The following is a 17,576-nucleotide window of genomic DNA, read 5'->3' as shown; positions in this document are numbered from 1 at the left end:
CCTTGTCCCTTCACACCTGCAAGGCTGCCATCAGGAATAGATGCTCTGCACTTTTTCTAAACCCAGAGCTACAGCATCCTTCCCTCTCAGGCCACCAGATTCAGAAGCTACCCATCAGATGTAGCAGAGAGGATGTTTCAGGCATTCCCTATTGATCAGAATGGAAAGGCTACATGGTATTAACACCATTCTCACACTGCTGTCTCATTCCTAGATGTCTGGACTGGTAGAAACAGTCAAAATACCAAAAGAGAAGTATGCTGTCAGAATCCAGGCAGCAGAAAAGTCTATTGCTTTATCTTCATTTGTAGAGTGAAAAACCCAGAAGATTACATAGAAAGCTCCACATGAGAGTTAGGTGCTCATCAGAGAGCTCTGTGCAGGGGAGGCTGCCTCACTCCTTCTCCCTAAATCTAATCTGGGTTTTTATGTACTGTTTGCTCTCAGCTTGAGAAAAACACACACAGAGGTGAGGTTTTTTGGTTTGTTTTTTGCTTGGTTGTTTGTTTGTTAGTTTTGGAAGGAAGACGCCCATAACTGAAGCAATGAAGAACTGTGTTATCCTACTCCAGGACAATAATAGGAGTGTGGAATTTAAGGAAGGCAACGTGGCCAGGTTTTGGCCATAGACTGCAAGGAGCAACAGCATCCTGTTAACACAGATACTAGGGGATTAATCACGAGGATTTCTAACTTAGGCCAGTAGCCACTTCACATTTAGCTCCTCAGAGTTTTTAGGTCACACCTTCCTGTGGGTTAGGCTGTTCCCATTGTTCCCTGTACTCCTGTCCTAGTCTCCTTCACAGGTTCTGACCCAGTAATCTCCTCCAGGCCTCTCATTCTCTGATATGCTTGCTGTTATTCCAACATTCCTTTACTTTCTTAGTCCGGCACATCGCTGACCTTTCATTGCCTGTCAGTGATCTCTCAATTTTGTTCCACCAGGCACAACTTCTTCTCCACAGATTAAGCATAACTACTGAAGGTGCTTATGAGACCTTAGAGCTTCCTTTCCAGATTCTGTCCCATTTGAGGATTTCAACCCAGAATAAGAAACTGTCAGAACAAGAACTATCCTGTAGTGCAGCAGGATTTCTGGTTTCTCCTACCATCCTGTGGAATAGGACTCACTGTTTACAACATACCTCTTAAGTAGGGTGTACTTGCAGATCTTATAACACACACCTTTTCCTTCAGACTATGCATGAGAAGCCAAGAGCCCTGATCCCCACCTTTTCTTTCTTGAACCATTATGCCAGCTCTGTCCAAATGCTTTTACAGGCGTCCTCCTTCTCCACGCTGGTTTGGGCAAGCAATTACCACTGTCTACTTCCAAATGAGAATACCACAGCATAACACAATGAAAATTGCAGCAATGACAGTGAAGCAGCAAGGTCTTAGTCTATAGCAAGTGAAGATTTGCTCAAATGCAATAGCAATAGACACAGAAATATAGGAAAGAAGACACTTACCTTTAGAAGGCCTCAGGAACCCAGAGATCTCCAGCAAAATCCACATGCTTCCACTGCCAACCCTTAAATGAGGTCTGGGAAGGGGTGGATTCTGGCTCCAGACCTTCCTGTCACTCAGGTACACCGCATGCACCTGAGCTCCCCTGGGTTGGTCCTGCCTTCCCACCAGGTGCTCAATCACTGCTTCAGGCTGTGACTTAACATTTCTGCTACACTTAGGGAAGGACTGCAAGCTGAACAAGGTTAAGTAGATGCTCAGATAAAGTCTAGCTTGTGGATGTGAATTGACTAGACGACCATTTTTTTTTCACTCTGGTCTGGGAATTCACTTTCCCGTGGTCTGATCCTTCATCCTTCTGTAGCACTTTTTCCTTTAGATGATCTGGGTACAGAGGTGTGTTGAAATATTCCCAGACATTTCAAAATCACAGATCCCCGAGCTTGTACGATTGGTCTGAAACCCATTAGCCTGGGGAGATAATGTTTTTTGTTGCTTGGTTTTCTTTTTCATTTTGTGTTTTGCTTCATTTTTCAGAGAGAACCTGCGGAGTGTGTCTCCTTGTCTTGTAGGATTTGAGCCTTCAGAAATCTTGGTTTTGAGTTTTTAGCCCCAGAAGGATGGAAGTTTATTTGTGGTTTACAGAAGTTGAACTGCTCTGGCAGTTCTTGACAGAAGATTGATAACCAAGTAGCGTTGTTTTGAAATTCAGCTATGCACATTCTGTAACAGCTCAGAGTATTTGAGAGTGTATAAAGATTTCTTTTAGATCCGGCCCCTCCTAGCCTCAAGGTTGCAAAGGTTTTTTTTTCTTGGGTGACAGCTGTGGGGTGAGGTGAGTAAAGGGCTCAGAAATCCTGAGGCTTTGTTTTGTCAGGAATAAAGTCTTTGTAGCATAACCCATATCTCAAAGTGGAGACTAGGATAGAATACATCTTATTTGATCTAAAGCTGACAACAAAAGACTGAAAAACAGACAAGATATGTAAGATCTCAGGCAATAAACATCCTAAGTGTGAGAAGGACAGACTCTCCCTTTCTCTGAGTACCCTTCATTTAACCTCCAAGACCCACCTGTCTGCACCATCTCCATTAAATGGAAGACAAGCCCTCAGCAGAGACGTCCAGCACATGCAATTCTCCCTGATCTTGGGATGCCCATGCTAAATAAGGTTTCTCAAAAGCCGCAATTGATCCACAATCCAACTTCTAGTTAGCCTCAAGCTCCCTGGCAGCAGGAGACAGCCCACCCAATCTGTACTCCAGCCGTATCACCTCAGTGTCACACCTCCCCAGTTGGCACATACCCTTTATCACTTAAATACTAGCAGTCATTATTAGTAGATAGGTTATTTTTCAAGCTAGAAGACTTGTCATGCAGATGGGAGTGGAGGGGAGTTGAGAGTGAGAGATGTCTTGCCAATCTTGGAAATGTGAGCAGGGATTGTTTGATTTTTCTCTTTATTTTTCTGATTAGAAAAGCAGCAATAAATGAAGATGAAAGAAATCAGACTGAAAAACAAGGAGAATGCAATCCTCATCCAATATATGATTTGTTGGTGAGACTCCAGCTGCAAGACGTTGTGAAAACCAGGTAGCTGCATGGTTTTGAAGGTAGATCAAGCAAGTGAACAGAAGGTGGAAACCTAGGAAGACAAGGCCAACCTGTCACTTCTGGTGGTGTCTAGTGAATAACTTCTCAGGGTGAGTAAACATGCAGACACCATGTATAGCTCAGGAGTGCTGGCAAATGTATGGAGGTTAGCTACAGCTGCTTGTCCTTCCTAAGCACTTATTTTTGACTGTTGTTGAGAGAAGGAGCATACACAGGATGGTCTGTGCACTGATCCAGTCTGGCATCTCTTACATTTTCTCTGCCCACAAGAATTAGCAGAAAGCACTGGCAGAAGTCGGTCTGAGGATTGAAGCACAGCTCTTCTGAGCTTTGCTTGCTCAGCAACTTCAGGAACCAGGCCAGAACCCTCCTGAGGGAGCCTAGAAGGGTGTCCCAGTACAACCATGGTATTTTGGGATTCAATGGGTGATGTCTGCTGGCAGAGCTCACTTTCTGAGAGATGGGAGATGTACTTTGCAATACACGTTGTTCCTGAAAGACTTGCCAACACTGGCTTCAGACAAGGTTTTTCTGGTTGTTAGACCATATCAAATACTCAACAGTAAAGTGTACTGGGAATGTAATAGTTAGACTAGTGAGAGAAAGGACTGAACTGAACTGCTGTGATTTAACTTATCCAAGAAATTAACGTTCTGTAGGTACTACAGCTGACTGTTCCAGGAAAGTTGCCAGAAAGTAATGAAAGCAAATAGGGATTTTGTGGTTAAAAAAAAAGAAGAAAAGGCAAATTCTCCACTACCTGAGAGGGGAAATGCTATCAGTTTCAAAGGGAATGACAGAAGATCTTTTTATATCTAACCTTTCAAAGCCATGAAGCGTATTAGCTAAGGAAGATTTAATTATGTGCAAGCAACATTGCTGGTGGAGTTAAGAACTTTCACCTGGAGTTGGGGAAGTTTTATAACATAATAAACATTAAAGTTTTAAAAGAAATACAGAAACAAAGTATCTCTCAGTAACTATGTCTCTGGAATAGACTTCAACACCATCACAACAACAACAGCAAAGAAACCCACATCCCAAATTTCCTCTGCTTTAATCAAATTACCAGGAATTGTATTAATTAGGTAGAGTAAATAGATAAGAATGGGTATCGCCTAAACTGCTGGAGTTAAAAGTTCAGGCTATATTTCACTGCTCACCAAGAGAGAATAAAATATCAGCGGTGACAATCCAAAGAGCAGCACGGATGATTACATTTGCTTTAATTAGTTTCAAGAAATCTTGATTGAAATTAAAAACCGAAGTGCTGTGAACAAGCTGTTGTGCTAGCTTGGAAAGCAGAATGATTTCAATAATGCTTTAAAACTGACAGGGCAGGGAGACCCTGCCAGCTGAGCGGGTCTGACAGCTCGGTGTAGACTGCAGCAGGCTTTATGCAAGCTGTAATCCAAGCAGTGCCTCACATTGAACCTCGGGTGTTACTTTAAGTGGGAAACTGGTATGAATTTGTTGACACTGAGATACATCTTAGGGTCTTATTTTTTCACTAGACATGCATCCAAAGGCTGTCATCATTTCTCCAGAAGAGGACATGCATCAGTTTCCCATTCAAACTTCTTGATTTAGGTTAGAAAGTAGTATTTTACTTTTTTAGATAAGCTAAATCTGTCCATAATATAAGCCAAATTCAGAGATTTTATTTTAAAAAGTAAAAAAAAAGAAAAAGAAAAGAAATTGAAATCTGTTACTGCTGAGGTACAACAATGATCCCCATGGAGAAGAAGCACTTTCTTAAGAATTAAGATGAATACAGAATAGAGACCAGTGTAATGTAGGACTTCCTTGCAAAGGAAGGGTGATCCTTAAAGGAAATCTATTCAAGGAGGTATCATAGGAACTAAAGACAAGCCAACACTAATTCAGTGGGAGGTGCCAAATCACAACTTGGCATGTTAAAAACACTGACCACACAGGCAGCAAAAACGGTGATGATAGTACGAATGGGGCAATCCCAACAAACTGAGTATAAAGCATGCATCTGGTGGTCATGGCGTTTGTAGTAATGGTTTAAGCTGTCAGACCAAGGAGCAGCACAACTGGTGATGGTATGCAGTGAAGATAGCAGAAAAGGCTGAAACTAAGTACAGACATCCCTCTAGCAGAGGCAAACCAAAGCCCAAGCTGAGAGCTTTGTAAACACCAAATCTTTTTTATTCTCTCCCTTTTAAATAGGAAACAAGAGTAGATAACTTAGTCGGAAAGAGAAAGTTGGTATAGCATTTTCTCAGGAAAACAGAAGCTTAAGACTTTCGTAAAGCTCTGGAATGAGGTATTTATGGTCTTTAATCATGATATTCACAAGCCACCAGGAACAGTTACAGGAAAGAAAAAAAAAAAGTACATGGTCTTAAAGCTGCCATTGGAATGCAAATCCCTTGCCAAAGTATGGAGGTAAGTCCAGTTTTAGATAAATGGAAACGGTGACATCTTGAATGTTTCTGTATCTGTCTGGCCACTTAAAGAACTGGATCATTAGCTATGGCATTATAAAGGAGAGCTAAACACTACTGTAGCATTCACTTATCAGGATAGCAGTATCTCACATCATTTAGCAGTGGGATGTGTACTTTCATTATGCTGCTGTGGCAAAAGTGGAAGTGCTCATTAACTTCACATGGAATCAGATGCTCCTGGATAAATATGCCTGTCAGAGCTCTACCAAATTATGGTATTATAAGTGGATGAACTGTCCCGGCAGATTTGCAGCAGATTTAATTTGAAATTAGGGGATATTCAAGAGAGAAGATATTCACACGTGAAATCATGGAAAGCAAGACACAATGGTTGAAGGGTCATACAGTGAAGCAGTGGACAGGAAGGTGAACTATGACCTGCAGGAACGATCTGCACATCCTGGAGCCACAATAACCATTTGTCGGCGACACAGAGGAAGCAGCCTGGCAGACGCACGGCAAGATCCAGAGATGGTGGAAATGAAGAACAGATCTCTTGTCTGCAGCTGCTTCCTACTGAAACAGGCAGCAGCCAATCCAGTCCAAAGTACTGGCATCTCAATATTACAACTTTCATGGACGGAGGAAAATAATTTTTGGCATCACTCAGCTGGAATTTCTAGCTTTGAAGTGAACAATAATTGACAGAATAACATGATTAATGTTGTTCAGTGTAATCCTTTGTGTCTTATCGATATTGCAGTGTGTGAACTGGTGTGTTCAGGTCGGCAGAGGAGAATGTCACAACACACTGCAATTAGCTGATGATTTTTAAAGTCAATTATCTAAGGAAATGCAAATGGAGGTGGAAGAAATGGAAGTAAATACATCTTTTTCATCAAAATACAGGCAGAATTAGCTGAACTTGATCAAGTTCAGTTTGTATTGTCTCTGATAGCTTTTAAAAGAGCCGGCAAAGAATTCCGGACAGTAGCTGCTGGCCTTAGTCTTTGGTCATGTGGAGATGAAACATCAAGCTCCTTTCCTGACAAGGGACACCCACGTATGATAAAAATCTTATTTTAAAATTTGTTTCAAAAGAAGAAAAGAAAAAAAAAAAGGGTTTACTTAGTTGTTTGGTTCTTTTTTAATAAGATGCCCGCTCCAGTGCAGTTGTATTTGTCACAATTTAATAAAAAGGAGAAAAAAGACACACCGTCTCATACTGCTCTGAAACATGCCCATCAAGAGCCATACAAAGAAATGGGAGGTGAAATTGTGCAGGCACAAAGGACATTCCAACATCCTGCACTGATTTCCTTTTCAAACTTGCAGCATTGTCCTGCCTGAGAGCTGCCCAAGCCTGTGCCTGGTTGCTCCAGTAGTGTGTGTATATATGTGCTTACCAAACCATCTCATTCTTAAAGAGCAAATATTTCTTTGAGCTGAGATAGAAAATACAAACCATTTATTGAGCAGGGTGGTAACTTGCTTCTGTTTTTCTTAGACAAAGCCCACCGATTCTGGGGAAGATGATTTTCTTTTTACAACAGTGTATCTATGAAGTAAATATATTTTGCTGACTGAATTCCACTGGAGGATTGCCGAAGAACCCATCCTGCATGCTCCCATGGAAACTTGAGCACCTCACACAAGGGCAGGGGGGGAAGAAAAAAACAATTGGAATAAGCAGCTAAGAAAGTAGGATATTTCTATGCTTTCTGATACTGCTTATCTTCGAAGACTCACACCTCACTGTGGGCTGTCTTACCCACGACTGCAAGGCGCTATCCCCAAATCCCAAGGCACAGAAGACTTTAAAAACACCACATCGGATCTATGCTCTTTGTAGAGACCACCTAGTGCCAGACTGGATCCTACACATTCTGACACAAGCATCAGAATAAGTATTATTGACATTTTGGGATGGAGTTTGGTACTTTCCTTGACTCTACTGGGAATATTTGTGAAGCTGAGTGCTCCTGCTCATGAGAAAGGATGAGAGGGCCTGGCAGCATAAATGCACTCTTTTGAAACTGTGTTTTGAGTAGAAAACCTGGTTTGTAAGAGAACTATTTGGTCTGATCCAGAGAGTTAGATTGGCAAAAACTCTGTTCTCAATTGTGGCAGAAAAGCGAATACGTAAGATGTCAGAGGCCTGACTAAGAAGTTTACCCTAACAAAAGGAACATCCCTTTTTCCTTTTGATTTAGTGACGCTTCTCTCTAACATGGCTGAGATTGTATTCATGTTATTATGGACTCAGAGTCCAGATATGCTCAGACAGTAATTAGCTAATTTTCTAGAGAGTTGATTTTCAGATCATCAAAAATAATACAGATGCTGGAAAATTGTCTTGAGGTGTGCAAAAGGCATTCATAGATTAGCTACCCATTGCTACATCTCATCCTTCCAGGAATCCCATTAGACATTAATAGCCGCCTACCTGTATCTTTAAGCATTTACAAAACAATGTGCAAGTTTGTTTTTAGATCATTTCTGAAAATGAGACTTAGACATCTAGCATCCCATTTAAAAAATATATTGCCATATCTACAGCAGACAGACTAAGAAAAGCCCCACATTCTTCCTATCTCATAGATGCACACTGCATCTGCCTGCGGGTCTATGTGATGAAATAAAGCAATCAAAAGCAACACATAATAATGATAGCTGTTTCCAGAATTGTCATGATTCTGCAGTGCCCAGTCCAAACACCCCAAAAGCCTTTATTCAGCTATTTTTTCCCTGACACTGCACAGATTTATTACCTTTATTGACTTTCCAAATGTTTACACTTGGAACATTCATCTGTCAAAGCTGCTTGCTGCATCTGCAATCAATCTCCATGGTTTCAGTGCCATGGACAGCAATACGAAAGCTTTGTTTTAAAGATCACCTAAACCTTTTGTTAGTTGTTGTTGCTAAGTGAGTGAAGCTGGAGTAATCTACACAGTGTGTGTGACCAAAATTATGTCAGAGAACCTGATTAGTCTAAGTTGTTGTCACAGCACTTCAGGTTTCCTAGATAGCCAAATTCTTTGCATCTTTCCTTGGATACAGTAGACTGCTGACACCAAGGACAATGCAACTTGAATTTCATTGCACCTCCGATGAGGCACAAAACATTTCAAAACAGGGAAACTGAGTCTGCAGAGTAGTCATAAAATTCTTCTAAACTGTCAGCAGTTTACAAAAAAAAAGAAAAACAACAACAACAACAAAAAAAACAGGTAGTTGTCTTTTAGCAGAGAGAACACTGTACCTTTAAAAATAAACTGGTTTGTGTGCATTCATCTATATTACACACTCTGACCTGGATGTAAGGGCCAGCAGCCACCCTCTTTCCAGTGAGCCACAGAAAAATATTTCTGTTTCCTTCTGACATGATTCACTTGAATTAAGGTTGCTTGTTTTCTAAAGGCTCCGAGTAATGCTTGATTTTCACCATGACCAACAATCTCATGCATTTATACCCATTCCAAGAGCACTCAGGGAGCTCACAACCTCCTACAAATCTTATCTGAAACACCCTCTTGATGACTGGCAATGTAAGCAATCTCAACTTATGCATGGCCCGGGTTCGGCCATCAAACTTCTGTCAGTATGACAAGGCCTTGGTTTTCCTCTTGGCTGTTTCTAGCCCAAGACAAATGTGTGGTCCCAGGTAATAAGGCATAGAGCTTTGTGAGCATTTTATGTCTTATGATCTCTTCAACCTTTAATCACAGCCCAGCATATACTGCTGTGTTTGTATCCTTCATAATCATTTTCCGCAGGCTGCCAGGTGTATTTCTGATATAGATAAGGGTCCTCAACTACAACCACTCCACTAGATGACCAGAAGATAGACAGCATCCTTTAAAAAGCAATGACGTTACCAAGTGACGCTTCCCTCCCCATTGCCAAAGGATTTGCTACCCTGGCTCTTGTTCGGCTGGATCCTACCTGGGTAGTTTTGAAGTGAGGTGCTCTTCCAAGTCCTCTGCAAACACCCAGCATCCTTGTGCTGCTGTATTCATTCTCTAAGAGAGGTGAGTGGAGATCTACACTTGCAACAACGGCACTCCATGAATACGTGGGTGCCAAAGTAGTAAAAATAGCTTTGGAAGAGCTCTGTCAGCCCACTCTGCTCCACCCAAGTTTTAGTTCATTTTTCCATCTTCAGCTTTGTTGCCCTCTGTATATGAGCCAAGAAAAAATGACTTCAGTCAATGCCTAGATTCTTTGGGGACAATAAAAGTTTTGGTGATGTTCTTTGTTTTGTTGGATTGTTTTGTTTTTTTAATTATTATTTTGGAGGAATTTAAAAAGAAAAAAGTTCCTGCATTCACTCTGTTACCAGTGGAGCCTTCAAAAGACCTGACTTCTCCAAGCAAGCTACCTAATCCCAAACACTCAAGAAAAAACATTCAGAATCTTTTTCTCAAGCCCCACATTGACACAGACACTGATGTCACTACACTTTGTTGTAATGCTGCAGCTACTTTTCCTTCAGAGAAGAGAAATGAAGTTGGATCTCTTCTTCCATCCACACGCTGAGGTAGGCATCTTCATGCAGCAAAGGCAGATACACATTTAGTATGGAAGCTGCTGAGGCTGGTGGTACTTTTAGTGAGTAACAGTGCCAGTAGGGAGGGTTCACCTGCTGGCACCAGTGCCAGAGCACTGAACCTAGTGACAGATCTGTTCCCCATATCCTGCCCTGGGGCATTCAAGCAGTTGGCACAAAGAGGCTTCTGCTGATGTCTGATGCTGGAAGAGTTGGGATCTGGCTGCTTTCTGGAGCTACAGGAAACTTTTTCACAGACAAACTGGCTTGACTTCAGGCTATTTGGTCGCTGGACAGACAGAGCCAAAGCAGACCAGTCCTAAATTTATAAAAACTATAGAGTTATTTCTCTCCCTGCTGCCTTCCTCCCAGCAAAGAGTTCTGTAAAACAAGCCACTAAGAGATATTAATGCCAAGAATGTAATAGGATACAAGTCCAGATTGTCTGTTTTTATGTCTGAGGAGAAGGAGTTGATTTGCAACGGTTAAGATTTAGATAGGAGCTTTTGGGAAAGACTAGAAATCCACATTCTCTCAGCTTTAGGGTGGCTCTTAGTTGGTGGAAGTCAGGAAATCATTTTGTTTTAAACAGTTTGTTGTTTCCTAGAGGACCTTGCACCTTCCCAGAAGCAGAAAGGTTGTAAGCAGTTATTCAATCCTGTCCAGCAATTTTAGACACTAATTATTATTTCATACTCTATACTGATTTTCATATGATGTTCTGGAGACTCATACTTCTTAATTGTTTAACCTTATGCTGAATCCTCATGCTATTCCTATTTGATCGTACAAAAGCAGATGTTTCTGATTTCTTTCTAGTACTCTTGCTGATGTCAATGCTTGAGTTGTTCCATCCCCTTTGCTTCTCTTCAGAAAGTAGTTCTTCCACAGGAGTAGCAGCAACTTCTTCAGCTTCCATTCACAGAACAGTCTCCTTGATAGGTGGTTTTGAGAACAGTTAGGCTTGAACAAATACATATTTGCTTCAGACCCCATGGGATATGTTTTCAAGGGGAATTTGTTTTGCAATGTAATTAATGTTATTAGTGTTAATGGAGCTCACATCTCTAAATCTGTGTGTCTCCTGCTGTCAGCACAGCTCTATGTGCCTTACCTGGAATACATACTCAAGTGGAACCAAGATCTGAAAAAGCAGAAGTCAGAGACTGAGAAATCAATGACAGGCCTCAAATCTGAGAGCTATGTCTGCGCAGAGAAACCTCGCATGGATTGGGCCTCAGCTGGGGTAATTTGCCAGCAGCCCTAGAGGTTTCTTCCCTGAAATGGATGCTTTCCAGAGAAAGCATCACCCCATGCTTTCCCACGCTGGGAACACAGAGAAGGACAGCCCTTGACAGAGCTCTGTGCACTGTCATCGTCAGGCTTTCTTCCCCTCAGCACCGAGCAGGAAAATAGCCCTGGCATGACAGCTTTGACTTTAGGCTTACTTAACAGCTTTTCAACACAACTTATTTCTTTTCTGCTCCCTTTCCTCGCAGACAGTTCTAAGCCACAAATGCACTTCAGAAACGATCAGCATTTGACACAGCTGAAATGATACTATTGAATTAAAATGCTTCTACAACCTTAAATGTTTTCCTACATTTTCTGCTGAATTCAATTCATAAATAGGTTCTTTTCTTCCAAAGCTCTCATTTTTTGGGCAAACTTAGTGTTTTATTTATTTATTTTATAAAGCCCCTCTGGCAGCTCATTTGCTTTTAGTTCAGAGTGTGCTGCTCATTATGAGTTTAAGGAACGTCACAAGTATGATCATTTGATATTTCTTAAAATAAATACACAGAGAAGGCAGAAAACTGTAAGTAGATATTTACATAAAAAATTAAGTTTAAATACTAAGAAAAATTAGCTTGCTTAGCAAAACGACATGCCTCATAAACCCAGTATTGGATTCTTCCAGGGGGAAATATATTGGTCTACGAATACGAACCCATATGGGAAAACTTATTTATGTGAATGCAAGAGAAAATTGTTTCTCGATTAAAATCTCCCAATTTACATATTCAAATATTCACTAATCTAAAATTTTACCTTCAGAAAAGTCTTACCAAAGCACTGGAGCAAAAACAGCATTACCAAGTCAGCTTCACTCTGCATTAACCTCTGCAGAGAATATTTGTGTAAGACAAACATTGACTTGATCTGAGAGGAACTCAACAGCACTCATCAGGAAGAACATGCAGTGTCTTGAAACCCTGGGGCTTTCACTGTAATTTAGAATCATGCAACATCTCGAGTTGCAAGAGACCCACAAGGATCAATGAGCCTAACTCCCAGCTCTGCAAGCACCATCTGAGAGTGTTGTCTTAATGCTCCCTGAGCTCTGGTACTGAGCTGTGCCCACAGTCCTCTGGTGCAGACCCTGTCCAGCATCTTGGTCTCATATTCTGGTAAATCCTTACAGAGGTAAATCCTCCTCCCCCGACGCAGCTCCATGCCATCTCCTCAGGCGTATCGCTGTCACAGAGAGCAGAACTCATAGAGTCCTGCCCTCCACTCCCTGTGAGGAGCTGCAGCCACCACAAGGCCTCCCCTCAGCTCCTCTGCTCTGTGCTGAGCAAACCCAGGGCCCTCCGCGCTCCTCAAACATCTTGTCCTACAGACCCTTTTCCCTCTTTGTAGCCCTCCTTTGGATACTCTCTAACTAACAGTTTTACAATCTTTTTGTACTGTTATGCCCAAAACTGCGTCCAGTGTTGGAGATGAAGCAGCGCAGAGCAGAGCAAGACAATCATTTCACAATATCTGCAGTATAGCCTGGAGCAATTCAGCAATCAATTCACCTCCAAAGGTGTCCCCACCATGCTGAGAGTCCCACAGACACATTTTGATGTAAGCTACTGGCTCTACTTCTCTCTTTTTTTCTGCAGCTCCTGAAAGGATGCAGCGCCCATACCTCTTTTCCTCACCCCCATATCTCACATCAGGATGAAAACTGCAGAATTTACCCCTATACCTCTCATCAAAAAGCTACCAAAGCAAGAGAAATGGTTTCCCCTATGCTTGCGCAGCCAGGAGGGAGCTGCGGGTGGAAGATGAAATCAGATGTGCTGATCAAGCATACGGATCACTCAGAGTTTGTTTTTCAACACATGCCTCTGGGATTTGGTCTGGCAAAAGGCAGTTTTGCCTTCTGAGATCTTCTGTTCAAGCTTGGAGCTATTTTCTTTGCGCAGAGAAAGTGCAAAAATAGCCCATTTGTTTGTAGCTCTGTGCCCAGCCCTTGGCAGGAGCAGAGGAAATGCTCTCAGGAGAGAGAAGCAGCTCGCTGCTGTCAGCACAGGCATTTTACATGAGGGGCACACATAAAGAAGTTAATTTGCTACAGTCTTTAAAAAGTAGGCAACTTATCACAGCTAGTGATGCAGTAAGCACTGGGCCCAGAAGATAAATTTCTTCATTTTTTACAGAGTTAAATCTGGCTAATTAGGGCCACATTGCTGCTTGCTAGAGAGTATTTGCACTGATATCTAATATTTCTCACACATACTTATCAGAAGAAAATCTGTCTGAAATACAAGCATTGACTTCCCGTGCTTCCCAGGAGCACCAGTTTTGAGAAATGGACCTCTTCTTAGTGCTGTGTGAAGGGCTGTGCCTCTGCAGACCTCATTTTTTGGAGTAATTTCCCCAGTGAGGTCATTTATAAAGAAACCTAGGAAGGGTAGTGCAGTCCTTACTGCTGTGGGAGTTTCATGAAGGCACATGAAAAGTAAGCAGAAGCTGGCCTCTTTTCAAGATGTTTAAATGACACATACGTGGGACTGAAGGTCCTCTGGGAGAGTTTTAATGGCTACAAATTAAGAAAGCCTGAAATTCTCTCTTTCAAGTAGTCCACAAGGACAGGAGATACTTTCCAATGCAGAGCACTAAAAAAGCTACAGTTTTCCTTCTGGAGTCACTAGCTGATATCTCCTTTACTTAGTGATTAACAAGAGCTATACACCTGAAGCTTGAGTTACAATGAACCTTTCCTGCAAGGCTTAGCAGGTGACCCAGCGCAGGAAGGAAGGGCTTAGAAAGAAAGAAGAGAAAAAGAAAGGATAATCTCACCTGAATGATTCACTGACCCAGAAGCCCTTGTACTGCCTACTCCCAGAACACAGGTACAATGGAGTGTGCCACTTCCCAGCTGATCAGAGGACCTATAAAATGGGGGTTGGTCCAGGCAGCTGGTGAGGAGGGTGTGGAGTGCTCTCATCAGTTTGAAGCAGCTGAAGGAACCACATTTCTGTAATTAGAGAGATGGCATCTTGATCTCATATTCTAGTAAATCCTCCTCATGCTGGCCTCTAACTAGCCCTAAAAGCACCCTACGAGCCCCAAAAGCAACTCCTTGTTCTTGGGTTTCTTATCATGATGGCACTGTTTGCCCTTCCACTCTGAAAGTGGAAAGTAATTTAAGTAGCAGTGACAAGCAAAGAACCTGAGAGAGGGGATCAGGATGATGGTGGTAAGGCAAAGTCTTACAGAACAGGTGCAGGCCAGAAAATCTTGTTAAATGAGTATCAACATGATAATTAATTGAAGACCTTTGAAAGTGAAGTCATTAGTATCTGTCTGTTTTTGAAAATGAATGGTAGGAAAAAATAGATCTTCTAGCATGTTGCAGGTTCTAGAGATTCCAAACTCCGCTTTAGTTCAAAAATAGAACAGATAGTCAAAAAAGTTGAAATTTTAATAAAAAGCTCTCTTTCTGAAATTTTCAGCCCAACTTAGTGCTGGACAAACATGTCATTTGCAATAATGTTGATTGACATTTACTTCTAGTAATGCCGAAGCAGCAAACAGCAAAGGAGTCAGAACACACTTGGCTTTAAAAATGTTGAATCCAAAATATTAATGCTGCAAATGGCAAGGTCCATTAAAATGAAAATGAATGTTAATATGTCTGTAATAATGCTAAAATGGAATTAAACAAAGTTGTGAAGCAGCATTTTATGTCGCTGGAACAAATTACCAGGAGGACTGAAATGCACTGACATGACATTATTGGAGCAAGCTGGACAAGGTGGAAAGATTTATTTTGACACTTATTTGTGGGTGGATAATTCTGTTGAACTGACTTTCTGAGGGGGAAACCAATTTTGATTTTTTTCTTTTTGCAACGGTTCTACTTAATGAGCCAGTAAAAAAGACCAGTGAAGGGCACCAGGGCAAGCCCTGCCTGCTGAGCTTCTGATGCCCTGCTGGCTCTGGCAGCAACACTGCCATTACTGCTATCTCTTGTGATTATTGCTCCTTGTGATTATGAACCTCACAGCTCTTCACAGATTTTTTGTTGTTTTTGTCTTCCTGAAATTTTGGTGTCAGGCAACTCAGGTGGCAGTCCTGGATTTTTTACCTTTAAAAAAAAAAAAAAGTAAACTCCTAGATATCATGTTTGAAAAGTCTGAGACATAGGACTTCCTTGATGTTATGGTAGCTAGAAGGGAAATAAGGAGAATCTGAACTAATTTGTATGGCTTTCCTTCTGGGATATGGAGATGATCCCACTATTTCTTCAGAAGAATGTCAGTTCTGTCCTATTGCTGGCCAGAACTGATCCAAGATGGTGTTGCAAACAAAGAAATCCACAATTTATGACAGATCAGCCACATATTTTTCAAAACATTGAGGAAATCACAGCTCTTTCCACAGGAGGTAATTTTTTTATTTTTGGCAACAGCATGTCTAGTTTTCCATCCTCTGGTAGATAACAAGTTCCCTAATTATTAATAGCTTTGCTAATTTCAGAGTTGGGCTGGACTCCCACCCAGACAAATGGTTTCCAGTCCAGAGAGAGGTCAGGGAAAACAGTACCTTCCAGGCACAGAAGTGTATTTCTCCACAAAGCAGATGCATGAGCTCTTGTACTTACAGCAGAGAAATGTGGTGCAAACCTCATTTCTGCAAGCAAGGCAGAGCCAGCTAAATCTCTTATTTCTTCTCCTGGGAGAGCTGTGAAGGCAGGTGAGCTTCTCTAGCTGTGGATGGAGATGGAAAGGGGCATTGCTCATGGAGATGGCTGGTAATTGGGAAAAAATTACAAAATAAAAGACAGCCAGAGAAAAGAAGTCATAGAATCATGAAGGTTGGAAAAGACTACTGTGATTAGCTAGTCCGACCATCAAAAGAAGGAAGAAGACATGAACGTACTCCTTCCAATTGAAATTAGGAGGAGCAAAGGATACTCAAAAAAGAAAGACAAAAAAAAAACCCTACAGCTGAACCTAAGAAAATGAAGAAATACATATTCTTCAAGCATACAAAGTTCTGCAATTTGTAAGAAGCCTTCAGGTAGATGAGACTGTCAGCCTTATTCTGTGTAGCCATGGTGAGGAGTGAACCAGTTGTGCTTGTTTAACGATTAACAGGTGACAAGCTGACCTTCTTCTGCAGTAAGCTGGACCATATCTCCTGGGACGCAGGGTGTTATACTTATCTGGAACTACTGATATGCTTAAGTACTCAGGGAAAAATCCTAAATCATATACACTTCACCATGGAGGAAACCATTTCAGCTAAGGCTTCAAGCCTGAATAGCAGCAATGACTCCATGGCTGCACAGTTAAGTTACATGTGGGCATGGTGGTGATGGATTGACAGCTGGACTAGATGATCTTAATGATCTTTTCCAACCTTAATGACTCCGTAATTCACATGCCCCGTAGTGATAAGTGGATTCCTGCCAAGCTTGAATCTGGCTTCAACTCCATGCAGTGTAGTGCTGGAGTTCATCACATCCAGGCTTGCAGAATGCTTCTCTTCAGTCTGAAAGAACTGCTGAAGAAATTCTGTTTGCATGGAGTGTCTTTGGTGCAGTAAGTAGAGCCAGAAGGTGACTGCAGACCTGGTGTGGTTTAGAGCTGGAGTAATTAATAAAGTGAATCTGGCACTGGAGTGTATGAGCAGAGCTGAGGGCAGACAAATCTCTGCTGGGCTTTCAGAGGCCATTACATCTTGGCAGCTTGCTTGGTGGGAAAGTAGGTGGGAACTGATCTCTGAAAGCATGCTTCAGGAAATCTCCTCAGCTCCTCAAGCGAGCTCAGATCCCTGCTGCTTCTGCTTGGCATTTATCAACAGATTTTCCCCAGAAGCCTCCCACCTGCTCTGCTCTTTTGCAAATCTGGCCCCTGCAGGGGATCTCAGCTCTTTCAGAAAATCTGCTATGAATGAGCTGAATGAAAGCTTGTTGACACCCATGGGAAGATCCTTCCTGGTTCCAGCAAGCTTTGTTGCATGTTGATTCATTTCTCTTCTCTATTCTCAGCACACTGGCATGGCCCTAGAGATGAAGATGAAAAACTGTCATGCACTTTGCCACTGTTATTGCACAAAGAAAATACACACAATCTAAAGAATAATTAAAATCACACTCTCAGTTCTTAACTTACTTTAACTGAGGATATCAAAGAAGAATAAATTTCGCTATCAGGTTCAGCTGGAAAAGCTAAGTTGGAGGGAGGTTGTTCTTTATTCATTCACATGACTGTATATCACACATAATGTCTGGCAAAAA

The sequence above is a fragment of the Meleagris gallopavo genome, chromosome 2 (genome assembly GCF_000146605.3).
Source record: "Meleagris gallopavo isolate NT-WF06-2002-E0010 breed Aviagen turkey brand Nicholas breeding stock chromosome 2, Turkey_5.1, whole genome shotgun sequence".
NCBI lineage: Eukaryota > Metazoa > Chordata > Aves > Galliformes > Phasianidae > Meleagris > Meleagris gallopavo.
The sequence above is the reverse complement of the archived record's forward strand: the minus strand, read 5'-3'. Positions refer to the sequence as shown.